This window comes from Anomaloglossus baeobatrachus, chromosome 2 (genome assembly GCF_048569485.1).
Source record: "Anomaloglossus baeobatrachus isolate aAnoBae1 chromosome 2, aAnoBae1.hap1, whole genome shotgun sequence".
Taxonomy (NCBI): Eukaryota; Metazoa; Chordata; class Amphibia; order Anura; family Aromobatidae; genus Anomaloglossus; species Anomaloglossus baeobatrachus.
In genome coordinates, this window is record NC_134354.1 from 602708352 (window position 1) to 602725598 (window position 17247).

Here is a 17247-nt window from a genome sequence, read left to right on the forward strand (position 1 = left end):
CCGCAGGTAATGTACCTCACTATCCCCCTGACAGCAGCGCTTGTAATGCCCTGCAGTGACCTGGGCTGACCTATTGATGTTAGGTAAGGTCACTGCATTGCTCTCCCAGCCAATATGGAACATTCTGTTTTTCATTGACTGGGACATTGACTATGGTATGGATCATCATGGGACCCCGTTTGATTACACCAGACCTGGATTTGTTTTTCTTTCTAATAAATTGGTGAAAGAGGGAATGTTTTGGGGAGTGTTTTTTCAAATAACAATGTGTTTTTCGTTCATTTTTTTTTATTACTGACTGGGTTGGTGATGTCGGGTATCTGATAGATGCCTGACATCACAAACCCCAGGTCTTGATGCCAGGTGACATTACACATCTGGTATTAACCCCATATATAACCCCGTTTGCCACCGCACCAGGGCAACGGGATGAGCTGGAGCGAAAGACCAGGATTGGCGCTTCTAATGGATGCGCCACTTCTGGGGCGGCTGCGGCCTGCTATTTTTAGACTGGGGAGAGTCCAATAACCATGGACCTCCCTAGTGTGAGAATATCAGACCCAAGCTGTCTGCTTTACCTTGGCTGGTGATCCAATTTTGGGGGGACCCCACGTGTTTTTTTTTAATTATTTATTTAATTTAAAATAACAGTGTGGGGTGCACTCAGTTTTGGATTACCAGCCAAGGTGAAGCTGCCAGCTGTGGTCTGCAGGCTGCAGCCGTCTGCTTTACCCTAGCTGGCTATCAAAACTAGGGGGAACTCCACGTCATTTTTTGTTTTAATGTATTTATTTTTTGGCTGAATACAAGGCTAAGCACCCCTTAGTACCATATGAAAGGCACCAAAGGGTGCAAAATTACAAAATGCAGGAGAGTGGGACATTATGTGTCTTTCTGCCATTATAATGACAGAAAAGACTGATATGAAGTGTACAAGCACAGGAAAACCACCAGAGCGCTCCACGCTGTAAAAAGCAGTAGAAAATGGCACTGGAGTGAACATGTGACCGCCTCATGTAGGTTTAAGCTATGGTTCCTAGGTAAATTTATGTATTTTCCCTCTTTCAGTTTTTTTGCATTACACAAAAAAAGGAAGGCACACGGATGACAAACGGATGACACATGGACCGTATACGGAACGGAAACGGATGCCACATGGATGCATCTGTGAAAAAAATGGACCGTTTTTTGCGGACCGCAAAAACGGATCGGTCGTGTGAATGTAGCATTATTCTGACCTGCCGTTTATAAACAGCAGGCAGAAATAAGTGAATAGCGCCCCCCAGCGTCAGAAAATCTCCGATGTTTCAGGGGGTAGCTGAGACCCTGGAGATCATGATTCAGGCTGGTTTTTCCAGTCCCCGTTCACGTGATCACCAGAATACACCGTATACCGATGATCACGTTACAGTAAATGACAGCGAAGGTAAAAAATTATTTATCTCCCATCTAGAGATGAGCGAACCGGTCCCGGTTCGGCTCGAGGTCGGTTCGCCGAACGGAGCTCCCGTTCGAGTTCGGCTCGTCGAACGTTCGACGAACCGAACTCGAACTGCATAGGAAACAATGGCAGGCAATCACAAACACAGAAAAACACCTAGAAAACACCCTCAAAGGTGTCCAAAAGGTGACAAACAACTCACAACACAACACAAACACATGGGAAAGTGACAAGGACATATACTCATGCGAAAACAAAACAGCTGGACAAGGAAAAAGAGGAGGACACACAGATATATGAGTATATGCAAGGAAACATCGATTCCATTATTGTGCAACTTGAGCCCTGCTCATTTTAGGCTTCCAATCTTGATAAATTGCCTGAGTTCGCCACGTACGCCTTGGGGATCTTGTCGTGTCCTGCAGCCAGCGTTCTCTCGGAACCTGTCTTCAGTGCTGTTGGGGGTCTGCTGGCAGATAAGCACATGTGTCTGTCCACTGACAATGTGGACATGGCTCTCAGAGGACTTTTCTTCCCCTGGGTCAGCCAGGGGACGGGAAAGGCACGCGTATTTTTGAGAGTGCTTCATGCCAAGCATCTTTTTCTTTTTCAAAAGGGAAGGTCAACTGATGCCAGTCAAGTGGGGTGTGTGTGGCCCAGTTAGTGGCAACGAGGGAGACTGTGGTTGGAGTCCCCTCACTGTGTTTCTAAAAGAACCAAGATGAACAAGTCATGGCTCTCAGAGGACTTTTCTTCCCCTGGGTCAGCCAGGGGACGGGAAAGGCACGCGTATTTTTGAGAGTGCTTCATGCCAAGCATCTTTTTCTTTTTCAAAAGAGAAGGTCAACTGATCCCAGTCAAGTGGGGTGTGTGTGGCCCAGTTAGTGGAAACGAGGGAGACTGTGGTTGGAGTCCCCTCGCTGTGTTTCTAAAAGAACCAAGATGAACAAGTCATGGCTCTCAGAGGACTTTTCTTCCCCTGGGTCATCCAGGGGACGAGAAAGGCACGCGTATTTTTGAGAGTGCTTCATGCCAAGCATCTTTTTCTTTTTCAAAAGGGGGGGTCAACTGATGCCAGTCAAGTGGGGTGTGTGTGGCCCAATTAGTGGCAACGAGGGAGACTGTGGTTGGAGTACCCTCGCTGTGTTTCTAAAAGAACCAAGATGAACAAGTCATGGCTCTCAGAGGACTTTTCTTCCCCTGGGTCAGCCAGGGGACGGGAAAGGCACGCGTATTTTTGAGAGTGCTTCATGCCAAGCATATTTTTCTTTTTCAAAAGGGAAGGTCAACTGATGCCAGTCAAGTGGGGTGTGTGTGGCCCAGTTAGTGGCAACGAGGGAGACTGTGGTTGGAGTCCCCTCGCTGTGTTTCTAAAAGAACCAAGATGAACAAGTCATGGCTCTCAGAGGACTTTTCTTCCCCTGGGTCAGACAGGGGACGGGAAAGGCACGCGTATTTTTGAGAGTGCTTCATGCCAAGAATCTTTTTCTTTTTCAAAAGGGAAGGTCAACTGATGCCAGTCAAGTGGGGTGTGTGTGGCCCAGTTAGTGGCAACGAGGGAGACTGTGGTTGGAGTCCCCTTATTGTGTTTTACATGCTTTTAGAAGGGCATGACATGGCTTAGAGGTTGACTTTCAGCATCTGGAAACTGTTGGCTACCAAAATGCTGCCTTTCCAACCTTTTTAACCGAGGATTTTCGAGACCTTATGCCCATCGCAGTGCCCCAAGAGCCGATGCTCAGGCGCCACTCCTTCTCCAACAAAGGCGTGCACGCGCTACACCAGCATGTCGCACTAAACATCACTTATTCCTTGAGAAACTCTGTGTGACAGGGTGCATTTCACCACAGATAATTGGCCCAGTAAGCATGGACAGGGGCGTTACATGTCGCTGACTGGGCAATGGGTTACTGTGGGGAGAGATGGAGAAGGGTCTGCTGTACAAGTCTTGCCGTCCCCACGAGTTGTGTCAATCCTTCTTCTGTATGTAGAAGTTAATACACTGCTTCTGCCTCTTCAACCTCGTGTGGGTCCTCCACCTTGGCGCAAACCCTGTGTGGTCAGGCCACCCTTCCTTGTAACTGCGCACAAGGACTACCACACACCTCCTTACTATGCTGGCAGCAGAACTCAATGTCATCAGGCGGTCAAAGGTTTACTTTGAAATGTATGGGAAATGTGAGTCACACCGCTGAGAAGTTGTGGACGGTTAGCTCTGGAGACCGAGTTTCATCAATGGTTGTCTCCACTCAACCAGCAGCCAGGGAAGGCCGGGTGCGACAATGATGCAAACATGGGTGCGACCCTTCGCTGTGACAATGTGACACACGTGCCTTGTGTGGTTCACGTGTTGAACCTGGTTGTCCAGCAATTTTTAAAGCACTATCCTGGCCCATATGGCCTTCTGCAGAGAGCACGGTGTAACGCCTTCCTTGATCCACACACTCAGATGGGCTGTAAACGATAGGCTAGAGGGAAGCCACTCACCAAGCAGGACCCCTAGAACCCTGAAACCCTTTAACCCCTATACAGGGATTAGGAATTACACAGGGCCCAAGGTGATTAATACCTGTGGAAGGCTGCAGTTCCAGAGAATAGTAGTCAGGCAGGGTCAAAACATTAATTGAGGAACAGGAACAGAATGGGACGGCCAGGACTTAATCAGAAAACAAGCAGAGGTGAAATGCGGATCGGCCAACAAGGTACATAAACAGCAAGCAGGAAAAGTAGTCAGGTAACAAGCACACAAAATCATAAAACTGAACTGGGGGTAAAATTAACCAGAGGTTCATAGCTATGTCTGGCAGTGGTCTGCAGACAGGATGGGCATAAAAAAGGGTGTGGTGTCTTCCCATTGGTTGTAGCTGAATGATGGTATTTCATCTGTGAGATACCCACCAGCTAAATTCAGCCAGAGATTCTGCATCTGTCAAGGTAATGCAGCCCAGTGGGTGAGCATAACCTGCGTCCACCTGCGCCGCTGGCATCGACTCCTCTCCCATCATCAGCACTATGCATGAAAGGAACACGTTGTCACCTGGCGACCGGAGTACAAATTGACGGAGCGTACTCCGTTGGTGACTTAACAGCCGTGTGCGGCAATGATGCAAACCTGGCTGCGGGCCATCGTCAGGGCAATGTGACACACGTGCCTTGTATGGCTCACGTGTTGAACCTAATTCACCAGCAATTTTTAAAACACCATCCCGGCCTACATGGCCTTGTGCAGCGGGCACGCTCGCTATGTGCTCACTTCCATCGTGCGCACACAGCAGCTCAACAACTTTCATCACTCCGGAAGTCTTAGGGTCTGGCAGGTAAACGCCGGAAATGCGATGTTCCGACACGCAGGAATGGGAATCTGCACATGTTGCAGCGTGTGTGGCAGCACCGCAGAGCCTTGCTGAAATACGGTATGACATATAGCCTGGGATAACTTGATCCAGAGGTGGTGCAGATCACGCTGCTGGAGTGGTGTCAGATCAAGGACCTATGCACCCTGCTACACAGTTTACAAATGTCGACGAAGATGTTTAGCACTGGCAATGTCATTCTCAGTGTGACAATTCTGGTCATCTACATGATGGAGCACACTGTAATTATTATTCGGAGTCAGGTGTTGGGACAAGAGGAAGGGGAGGAAGTACAGGAGGAGTCATATGCGGAAGGGATAACAAGATCTACGAGGTCCAGATGGTCAGCGGCACCTATGCGGCAGTCATGGTGAGGGAGAGGGATTAACAAGGGCGCATAGTATCAGCAAAAAGTGTTGAGGAAAGTGCAGGAGCCCATGAAGAAATGGAGGACGAACTGGCGATGGGCATGGAAGACTCAGCAGATGAGTGAGAGCTTTCTCACATTTCGGTTGGGCGAGGTTGTGGGGAGAGGGCAGAGGAAGGAGGCACGATTCTCACCTCTCTGCCACCAACACACCAAGAACTTTGTCCTCCTGGATGCACAAGACACATGAGCGCCTTCTTGCTGCACTACCTACATGACCCTCGGATTGTACGAATTCGAAGTAATCCTGAATACTGGGTTGCCACACTGTTAGATCCCCGGTACAAGACAAAATTTGGCGAAATAATTCCTGCCATAGAAATGGACGCAAGTATACAGGAGTATCTGCAGAATGTGGTACGCAATCTTAGATCTGCTTTTCCACTAAACACCAGTGCTGCACAGAGTGAATCTCAACGCTTTGTCATGGATAGGAGGAAATGGTCTTTTCCTTGTCCACATCGGAGGGACCGAGGGATGGCTGCTGTGCTGAGATGGCGTTGAGTACGGTGTCCCTGCAGAGTTGCACTTTTGGTCATATACCAAAATGAGTTGAAAAAGGACAGATGCTGGTGGAAAGGGGAACAGGTGTGTTGGAAAGGGGAAAAAAGTTTTGGTCCGTGGATTTAGTGGTTAAGCAAAAGTAACATTTGATGAAGAAACACCATCTGTTACAGTGGGACTGGCAGATTTGGATAATTTGGTATATACTATGTTACCGCTATATAACGAAAATTAATAAGAAAAGAAAGAGAAAGGTATATATCCCCATCAGCAGTCAGTGTCCACCGTGCTCCCAGTTGGAAAAGGAGAGGTTGGCAACTGGAAGGTTTGGTGGAGGATACAGAGCTGTGTGGCTATGAAACTAATAGTAGCCTGAACCGAGTTAGACGCCATTCGGATCTGGAGACTGGGAGCCCTGTTAGCGTCACAGGGTCCACATGCCCACCCAGCCCAGGAACTCCCTGTTAACAACACAGGAGCCATTGAGTACGCTGACCGTGTGCGTAGGGGCCACACCTGTGGACTGCAGGCGCCTCAGCAGCAGCAGGCCTGTTAATGCCACTGGGCTGCACAAGCAGGACTGGTAGGACAGGAGCTGGTCTTAACCGTTCTGCGTTACCAACTGTGGTGGTGGCCTGCATCGACACCCTATCCCTGCCTACCTCTGACCTAAAGCCGCAATGGGTTCAACACATGGAGGTGTGCTCTTTCGGAGCATAATAGAAGAATGCGCACCTCCTTGTTGGCTCCAGCCCCTTTTATAACCTGGGTCCGCCCCAAACCAGGGTGAACTACAATGAACCTCCTGGAGACAAAAGTAGAGTGACACGTCATGAGTGGCATAACTAGCGTCCTATTTGGAACCGCAACTTCAATGATGACCTCATGGCTGCCATGACCCAAACACCTCACCAGTCATCGTCTGACCATCAATAATGCGGTGACAAGTCATAGGGGTGGGCCTCTGCAAGCCATTTGGGAGGACACCTGATGCCCTGTGGTCTATATGGGACCCCCACATCAGGGGCAGGGCCAAAGAGTTCATTACCGGACCTAGTCTCCGATGCAGTAAGTGCCTGAGCATGCTCAGTAGCATGAAATACAGTCTCTGAAAAAAGACTATCAGCTTTAGCATGGTGTCTAGGCACAAAACAGGACTTAGACCCGGCACGGAATGCAAGTACCTGTGCAAAGAGGCTTTTGACACTTAGTGTGGGAGCATGCGCTGTATCCCGAAATGAAGACTTAGCGTCAGGAATGGCACAGTCAGGCTGAGCATACTCACTAGGCGAAACACTGTAGTTAGGCTGCAGCTGGGGTAAATCGACACACGCATGCGCACTAGCTGCCTCTCCACACTTAGACGTGGAGGAGAAATTGCTCTTCGGGTGTGAACTTGGAGATGCTGTCTATGAACAGAAGGAAAAGCTAAAGGAAGCCTCAATTTCTATCCCTCCGAATTATCAAATGCAGCAATGAATTCCCTGAGTTTGCTATAACATTAGTGTAGCAAAATGTGCATGAGGGTGTCATGTAGAGGTGCTAGAAATAGCTTGGCACCAGTGGGGCATTAATGGAATACAACAGCCAGTTCTATGATGCCACTAAATGGCAGTATTTTTTGCTATCATTATAGCTTATTAAAAACAGAGCAGGAGGGTGTCATGCACAGGTGCTAGAAATAGCTTGGCACCAGTGGGGCACTAATGGAATACAACAGCCAGTTCTATGATGCCACTAAATGGCAGTATTTTTTGCTATCATTATAGCTTATTAAAAACATAGCAGGAGGGTGTCATGCACAGGTGCTGCACATAGAATTGCACTAGTGTGACTAGACAAAAGTCCAATAGCCACGTTTAGGATGCCACTAGGTTCACTGACTGTTTGCTAGTATAATGGCTTAGTAACAATGAGTTTGAGTGTGCAATGCAGGCAGAGGTGCTGCAAATATCTTTGCACTAGTGGGACTATACAGAAGTCCAATAGCCACGTTTAGGATGACACTAAGTTCACTCAGTGTTTGCTAGTATAATGGCTTAGTAACAATGAGTTTGAGTGTGCAATGCAGGCAGAGGTGCTGCAAATATCTTTGCACTAGTGGGACTATACAGAAGTCCAATAGCCACGTTTAGGATGACACTAAGTTCACTCAGTGTTTGCTAGTAAAATGGCTTAGTAACAATGAGTTTGAGTGTGCAATGCAGGCAGAGGTGCTGCAAATATCTTTGCACTAGTGGGACTATACAGAAGTCCAATCGCCATGTTTAGGATGCCACTAAGTTCACTCAGTGTTTGCTAGTATAATGGCTTAGTAACAATGAGTTGGAGTGTGCAATGCAGGCAGACATGCTGCAAATATCTTTCCACTAGTTTGACTACACAAAAGTACAATAGCCACGTTTAGGATGCCACTAGGTACACTGACTGTTTGCTAGTATAATGGCTTAGTTAAAAAGAGTTTGAGTGTGCAATGCAGGCAGACGTGCTGCAAATATCTTTCCACTAGTGTGACTACACAAAAGTCCAATAGCCACGTTTAGGATGCCACTAGGTACACTGACTGTTTGCTAGTATAATGGCTTAGTTAAAAAGAGTTGGAGTGTGCAGAGGACAGCAGGGTACAGTGCCAGGATTGTGGGGCTCTGGGTAGAGGAATGGAAGCCTGCCTTTCTATTCCCTCCTAATGGGGAAATGCAGCGACGAAATCCCTGACCTTGGCTACACAGACGCTGTCTCTGTTTTCAGGACCTGTCACCTATGGCTCTGACCCTGCCGGTTTGAGCCCTTAAAAGGACTGATAGAAAGTGCTCTCCCTAAGCTGTCTAGCGCTGTGTATGGAACGCATACAGCTGTATCGGCGATAGGACAAAGGACGGAGCTGCGACAGTGATGTCTGACACCAAGGACGCAGAAGAGATAATGGCGTCCGGACGGGCAGATACTCGTTTTTATAATGCAGGGACATGTGACATGGACATCCTATCACACATGCCGTTGCTTCTCTGGCTAAAAGTCCACTTAGCTGTGTGTGTGTCTGAGATTGGCTGACATGCTGGCCCGCCCCACAAGACGCGCGCGCTTAGGGAAGGAAGACAAGGAAAAAAAAAAAAAAATGGCCATTATACAAACAGCAGTGATCTGAAGGCGCTGTTCCCGCACACTATACACTGAAATGTCATAATAGTGTGAGTCACAGAGTTACTTACACTATTACAGCGGAAAGCCATCTAGGAATTAGCTGTTTTTTTGCTGCTAGAACTGTTCTCGAACGTTTCTAGAACTATAGAGCTTTTGCAAAAAGCTCGAGTTCTAGTTCGATCTAGAACAGGCCCCAAAATCACTCGAGCCTAGAACTGGAGAACCTCGAACCGCGAACCGCGCTCAACTCTACTCCCATCTGGCATGAACAAACTTGTCAGATAAGGGATAAATCTCCTCCCCGGTCCCCTCTGGTCCCCCGGTGCCAAAGTGCCCACCCCTGACCCCTTCTCGGAAATCCAAGATGGCCGCGCGCACAGCAGCGCGCCGGCCGCACTCACCCTACTCCTCTGATTTCTGTTGCATGTGCCATGACACATGCAACAGAAAACTCCTCCACAGGCCCTGCCAGGTCACCCTCCATAGCCCCACCGGTGTTCTCCGATGTCCCATGGTACCTGTGCAGCATTGATCCCCCACGGCCCCCTCCTTCACAATAGATGCTGCCGCATGCTCAGAGCGGCTGTCAGCTCAGCTTCCTGTGTTTAGATACAGGGAGTGGCGGTAACAATGCATCTGTAAGCTACTGCAATGCCCTGCTCATGAGGTAAGAAAAGATTAGGAGAGCTATACTACATTTCCAAATAGAGGTATTTGATTTTATAGTTGCCCTGCTGACCGACTACCAAACATGACAGTCCGCTATTCGCCACAAGAAAACATGTCTAAATAGCGAGCTCTGTTGTTTAATATTCATTCAGCTGGATAGCTGGACTTAAAGGGGTATTCCATCCCCAAAATCCTATCCCCAATATATAGTAGGTGGAATAGCAATAATATCAGCAAATACCAATATTTGGAAATGTAGAATAGTTCTCCTGATTAGGCATGCCTTTACCTCATGAGCAGGGCATTGCAGCTTTGGTAGCAACAGTTACGACATGGACTCTGCTGCTGTGGACCCGGGGAGAGTGGGTGCAGATTCATTGCACCCACACTCCTCACATGGAGGGTCTGCACTCCTAAAAAATGGGGGATACGTTCCCTGAACGTGTCCCCCCATATTCTAGATGGTCCAGAGTAGTCGTGGGACCCCCTTATTTTTTTTTCCTTACAATAAATTAGTGAAAGAGGGAATGTTTTGGGGAGTGTTTTTTCAAATACATTTTTTCTTTGCCTATTTGTTTTGTTAGTACTGACAGTTTGTGATGTCGGGTATCTAATAGACGCCATGACATCACAACTGCTGTACTTAATGTCAGGTAACCTTACAGCTAGTATCAACCCTATTTATTACCTTGTTTGCCACTGCACCAGGGCACGGGATGAGCTGGGGTGAAGCGCTAGGATCGGGGTATCTAGTGTATGCGCCACGTCTGGGGTGCCTGCGGCCTGCTATTTTTAGGCTGTGAAGGGCCAATAACTATGGACCTTCCCACCCTGAGAATACCAGAACACAGCTGTCCGCTTTATCTTGGCTGGTGATCCAATTTGGGGGGACCCTACTTTTTTTGTAATTATTATTATTTATAAAATAATTATAAAAAAGAGCCTGGGGTGAGCTCCACATTGGATCACCAACCACGGTAAGGCTGCCAGCTGTGGTTTTCAGGCTACAGCCGTCTGGTTTACCCTAGCTGGCTATCAAAAATGGGGGTGACCCCAAGTCATTTTTTTTAAACTATTTTTTTAAATAAAAAAATAAATTAATGGGCTTCCCTGTATTTTGGTTGCCAGCCAAGGTAACGGCAGGCAGATGGGGGTGGAAACCCATAGCTGTCTGCTTTATCTGCTCTGAGAATCAAAAATACCACGGAGCGCTACGTCATTTTTTTAATGATTTATTTTTACAGTACTGTGATGTCAGGCAATCAAAATACAGGGAAGACCATGTTTTTTTTTTTTATTTATTTAAATAAATATTTAAAAAAAAATATGGGCTCCTGCTGCCTTTTATGTATTGCTAGCTAAGGGTAATCCAAGCAGCTACTGGCTGCGAACCCCCACTGCTTGGTGTTGCCTTCACTGGCAATGGAAAATCCAGGGAAGCATTTTTTTTTTGCCAAAAAACTAAAAAAAAAAAAATGACGTGAGTTTTGCCATGCTTTTGTATGCTAGCCAGGTACAGCAGGCAGGTACAGCTGCCCCCAACCCCCAGCTGCCTATTTGTACCTGGCTGGGACCTAAAAAAATATAGGGAATCCCTTTTCTTAGTTATTTCATGAATTTCCTGAAATAATTAAAAAAAAAACCGACGTGGGCATCGCCCCATTTTTGTGTCTAGCTGGGTACAACTAGGCAGCTGGAGATTGGAATCCGCAACACAGCTTAGCCCGAGGTTTCTGGGCCTCTCTGCTGTGAATTGCAGTCCACACCCGCCCCAGAAAATGATGCTTTCATAGAAGCGCCATCATTTGGCGCTATACCCAACTCTTCCAGCAGCCCTGAAGCCAGGTGGCTTGCTGGGTAATGATGAGTTAATACTAGCTTTGTTTTACTAGCTAGTATTAAGCCAGAGATTATTAATGTCAGGCAAGTTTGACCCAGCCATTAAGAATCTCCAATAAAGGGTTAAAAGACACCATACAGAGAAAAAATACTTTCATAGAAATAAATACACAGACACACTTAAAGACTCCATGTTTATTACTCAATGTCAGCCCTCTTCTTTCTATTTCAACCCATGCAGCTCTGCTACATCAGACAGCACTGCATGGGGAGAAGACGCTGCTGCTCCTTGCAGTAATCACTCTGTATGTGACCAGAGACTGCCGGCTGTATGTGGTGCAGTCATCGCTTACAGATGGGTTACCATAGCAACAGTGATCCGATCACGTGATTCCCGATGCCGCTATTTACCGGCTGTGACAGCTAGTCCCTGCATGTGGGCTGACTCTGTAAAAAGCGCCGACATGCATGGACGGGGAAGCCGATCATGTGCCAGAGCATCTCGCCGGTAAAAGGACATGCTGAAACAAGCATCCCTTACCGGAGAGATGCACTGACAGGACCTAGCATGACGTCATAGTCATGTGACCAGTCTGTAGCCAATGAGATAATAGACACATGTCTGGTCACATGGCCATTTTGACGTCACGGAAGGTCCTATCATCAGTGCTGGTTACCGGGAGGACGCAGCGTTTATCGGAAGGAAAAGCAGCGGGAGACAGAGTGCAGGACGCATCGCGGGGACCGGTAAGTGTAATGGCAATGTTTATTAACTGTATATGTGTACATTTATAATGTGTTTTTATGTGTTTGTGATTGCCTCCCATTGTTTTCAATGGGGTTCGAGAGGTTCGTCGAACGGCTCGCCGAACTGAACTCGAACACGGCCTCTGTTCGACGAACCGAACTGAACTCGAGCCTCTAGAGGCTCGCTCATCTCTAGTCAGGGACAAGATAAAAGACCTGCACAAGGTGGAATAGGCTACAAAACCATAAGAAAGAAGCTGGGTGAGAAGGAGACAACTGTTCTGCAAATGTAATAAAAAGGAAGAAATACAAAATGAGTGTCAATTGATATTGATCTGGGGCACCATACAAAATATCACCTCCTGGGGAATCCAGGACCATGAGGTAGGTGAGAGATCAGCTTAGAACTACACAATGATCTCAAGGCAGCTGGGACCACTGTCACCAAGAAAAACATTGGTAACACATTACACCATAATGGCTTTCCTGCAGTGCCCGCAAAGTCCCACTGCTCAAGAAGGCACATGTGAAAACCCATCTGAACACCTGGATGATTCTGAGGGTGATTGGGAGAAGATGTTGTCATCAGATAAGATAAAAAATTGAGTTTTTTGTCCTTAACTCAACTCGCCGTATTTGGAGGAAGAAACATGCTTCCTATGATCCAAAGAACACCATTCCCACTGTCAAACATGGAGGTGGAAACATTATGTTTTGGAGGTTTTTATCTGCTAAGAGCACAGGACTACTTCACTGCATCAATGGGACAATGGATGGAGCCATGTACCATAAAATTCTTAGTGACAAGCTCCTTCCCTCTGTCAGGACATTAAGAATGGGTTGTGGCTGGGTCTTGAGCACAACAATGACCCAAAACATACAGCCAAGACAACAAAGGAGTGACTCAAAAAGAAGAACATTAAGGTCATGGAGTAGCCTAGCCAGTCTCCAGACCTTAATCCCATAGAAAACTTATGGAGGGAGCTGAACCTCCGAATTGCCAAGTGACAGCCTCAAAATCTTAATGACTTACAGATCCAAAATCTTCCTGATATGTGCGCAAATCTCATCATCAACTACAAAAAATGTCTGACTGCTGTGCTTGCCAACAAGGGTTTTGTCCCCAAATATTGACTCTCGTTTGCCAGAGGGATCAAATATGTATTTCACTCTGCACAATGAAAATACATTTATAAAATTTAGACAATGTGATTTTTTAGATTTTATTTAGAATATTTATCTCTCACTGTTAAAATTAACCTACTGTGAGGCAGTGACAGGGGTAATATTTGAAGACCGCTATGTCTCCCCCAGAATGTGTCTGGAAACCCTCTGAGTTTGCTATACCTATTACTGGGAGTATAGCACAAAGGGTAACAGGGAGACAGATCCCTCCTCCCAGTCCAGGTTTTGTAGCAATCCTCATGTCCGGCATTTTCATTTAAAATCATGCAGAGCACAGCAGGGTGTGTCTCAGTTGAGAGCCAGGCTTGGTGAAGCTAACACATGCCGTGTGAGCTGGGCTGGCTCTGTGTGGAGTGAACACAGGCCAAGAGTGTGAGCCTAGGAGAACCTTACACAGATCCCTGCGGTTAACGGGGTCCTAAGGTAACAAGACTTTTTGATGCAAAGAATTTGTCTATATGCACCGGCTGTGATCCGGAAGAGACTTTGACAGTGGGAAATTGGATCTATTTATGCTGCAACAATAAATAGACTGTTGGTGTGAACACGCTGCTGCCTCACTGCCTCACGTTTTTGCCCAAGCAACGCTGCTACCTCACATTATGGTGGAGAATGCGGGCACTGCAGCCTGGTTGCTAAGGGCAATGGCCTAACCCAGTTTTCACATGTTTATGATCAAGCCTGCAAAGTTACAGTTTAACTCAGCAGCCACCATGGAGGATCTTGTAAAGCAGCTGGCCCAGGCTAATGCTCAGCAGCAACAAACCAATGTCCAGCTCCAGCGGGCGTTCATTCAGCAACAGGAGACAAACAGCTTGTTGGCTAAGCAGCTTTCTGCTCTGCGAGAAGCGCTCCCAGCGGTAACTCCAGGTCATCCAGTCCTTCCTGCGGCCCAGGACAGAGTAAGGGCAGCACTTACGAGGATGAGTGCAGAGGATGACCCAGAAGCCTTTCTCTCCGTGTTTGAGAGGACCGCTGAGCGAGAGAAATTGTCTATCGACCGTTGGACTGATGTCGTGGCCCCGTTCTTGGTAGGTGAACCCCAAAAAGCCTACCTGGATCTCAGCACGGAGGATGCCAAGGACTATGGCACACTGAAAGGTGAGATCCTTGCACGAATGGGGGTTAACACTTATCTCCGGGCTCAACGAGTGAATCAGTGGTCCTTTGAGGAGGGAAAACCTGCACGCTCACAGGCCCATGTTTTACTGGACCTTGTAAAAAAAATGGCTGCAGCCGGAGACCTTGAACCCCGGACAGATGATTGAGCGGGTGGTGATTGAATGGTTTGTGCAGACTTTGCCAGCCCCCATTCAACAGTGGGTGGGACAGGGGGACCCCGGTACCCTAGACCAGCTAGTGAATTTGGTGGAACGCTACACAGCTACCCAGGAGTTGGTCCGGGACTCTGCTTCACGGCGGGCACTCCGTAGGGATACGCCCCCTTCACAGTTGGTAAAAGACTCCCGTCCCTCCTCGGGTGCTGCCCCGTCTTCAGCCCTGGCAGAGAGTAAACCCCAGACTAAGGTCAGCAGGAGTCCTGGTTCCCCAAAGTCAGACACCCGAAACAGGGACACCTCTGCTGTTATGTGCTGGCGGTGCCATCAGCTCGGGCATGTGATGGCACAGTGCCCACTCACATCAGAACCCATGGACTGCCGGTACACTCGCCGGGTATCAATGTATGCCCATACTGTTTGTACCGTAAGCACTGTTACTATGGGGGAGGAGCCCCATCTCTGCAAAGTACGTGTTAATGGCTATACAGCAGAGGCTTTGTTGGACTCAGGAAGTTTAGTGACTCTTGTACATGCCTCCTTGGTCTCCGGGGAAAACCCTACGGGACATAAAGTAGGGGTACTTTGTATTCATGGAGACCTACGTGAATACCCTATGGAAAGGGTCACCATTGCTACCTCGTGTGGAGAGGTACAACATGAAGTGGGGGTGATGAAAAGACTTCCATATGCTATTTTGGGAAGAGACTTGCCCCTGTTCTGGACATTATGTGGGAGGCGACCTAGCCCTCCAAGGTGTATGATTGAACCAGGCCCTGAGCCGGACGATCCCGACTCAGGGATACCTGCCGTAGAGGTCACCAGTATAGGGACAGAGTGTAACCCTGCCAGGTTCCCCCTAGAGGTAATGGCAGGAGAGGTTGAGCCACCCGAGGCAATCCTGGAGTTGAACGTGTCTCCAGATAATTTCGGAACAGCACAGCTCCGGGACCCCACATTGGCTCCTGGACGTGGAAATGTACAGGTAATTGATGGGGTACCCCAGCGGCCTGGTGCCAGGCTGGAAGTCTTTTATTTAAATAAAGTAGATATATACAATAACAGAAAAAAAATAAAACCATATTTACATATTTACATTCCAGCCCGAACCCGGTAACAAAACATCACAACCATCCAAACCCAGTTCTACTGCCCTTACTACCATACCCACCATACAATATACACAATATATACAATATATACAAGAACAAATATATACATAAAGCAGAAAAAAGAAAATAAACACAACTTGGCAAATATTTTTTTTTTATTTTTTTTTACACACACATATAACACACAATAAAACCCTACAATAACATCTCTAACTATCCCTCCACCATCCGGCTGCCCAGCTCCCAAGTTCCAAGGAAAAGTACTCCGAGCTTGAGGGGATCCCCCAAAGTTCTCCCCAGACTGGGGGACTGAGCCAGGCCTCCGGTCCTTATAAACACCCCCTCCCCCCATAAAATAACCCCCACCCAAACCCTTACTATACCACTACGCTTATCACCCGACAATCTGAAAGACAAAGAGACAAACATTAGTACACAATATAAAACAAAACCATAAGACTCAAGAACCGTGTCTGCAAACCTTTCTCACAGTTCAAGTTTTAATAAAACAAAAACCTAGGGTGAGAAAGTTAGCCCATCACCAGGAGAGGAGAAGGAAAAAGGGGAAAGGAAATAGGGAAGGGAGGGAAGGAATGGAATTGGAAGGGAAGGATACTGAAGTCCTAACGGTCAGTGCACCCGGAATGAGAAGCCCCTCCACAGGCGAGAGGCCCTCGATGCACCAGACCGCTCAAACTCCAGGGAGCGTACCTTTACCAGGTCACCAAGAATGTTACTCACCACGTCTTCTACTTGGAGGATTTTGCTACCTGTCGAAACTAAGGATCGTGCATTCCATGTGAAGTACCTAATCACTATACTAACTAGGAACAAAGTGGTCAGATCCCTTCCACCCTTTTCTCTGAATGCACCATAGGCCCACTCGGCATAGGAAAGACTGGCCAGCCGAGGCCAACCCATGGAAATCCCTACCCGTTTGTAAACCTCTATATTAAAGGGACAATGAAGCAGGTAGTGGTCCATACTTTCCAATATTCCCACACAATTCTCACGAGGACAATCTCTGTCATCGGAGTTCCTGTACTTCAAATTATCCCTCACATATAGTTTCCCCAGGAAGCAACGCCAAGCCAAGTCCCAAAACTTCTCGGGGATCCTCTTGGAATTCAATAGACCCAGCCCTACCTCCAGATCCCGGCTCGGGCAATCCCTGAGGACCAGCGGGGCCCGGAAATGAGTAGATAAGATCCTCTCGTCGAGTAATCTCCTCGACAGAGTCCTCACCTCCCACACCCCCAGACCCCACCGGCGGATGACCTTCAGAACCCGGGTAACATAAGCCGGGAGATGTCCGTGAGGCACGCGAAGGTCCTTCACACGCCCACCCGTCTCCCATTCCTGGAAGAAAGGCCGAAACCACTCCCCACAGGAGGATACCCACGGAGGAGCCCTCTCTTTCCAGAGGTTTGCAATATTCAGCTTCAAAAAGGTATCTACCAGAAATACCACGGGGTTGACCATATTCAACCCCCCTAGTCTCCTCGGACGGTAAGTAACCTCCCGCTTGACTAGGTTCAACCTGTTTCCCCAT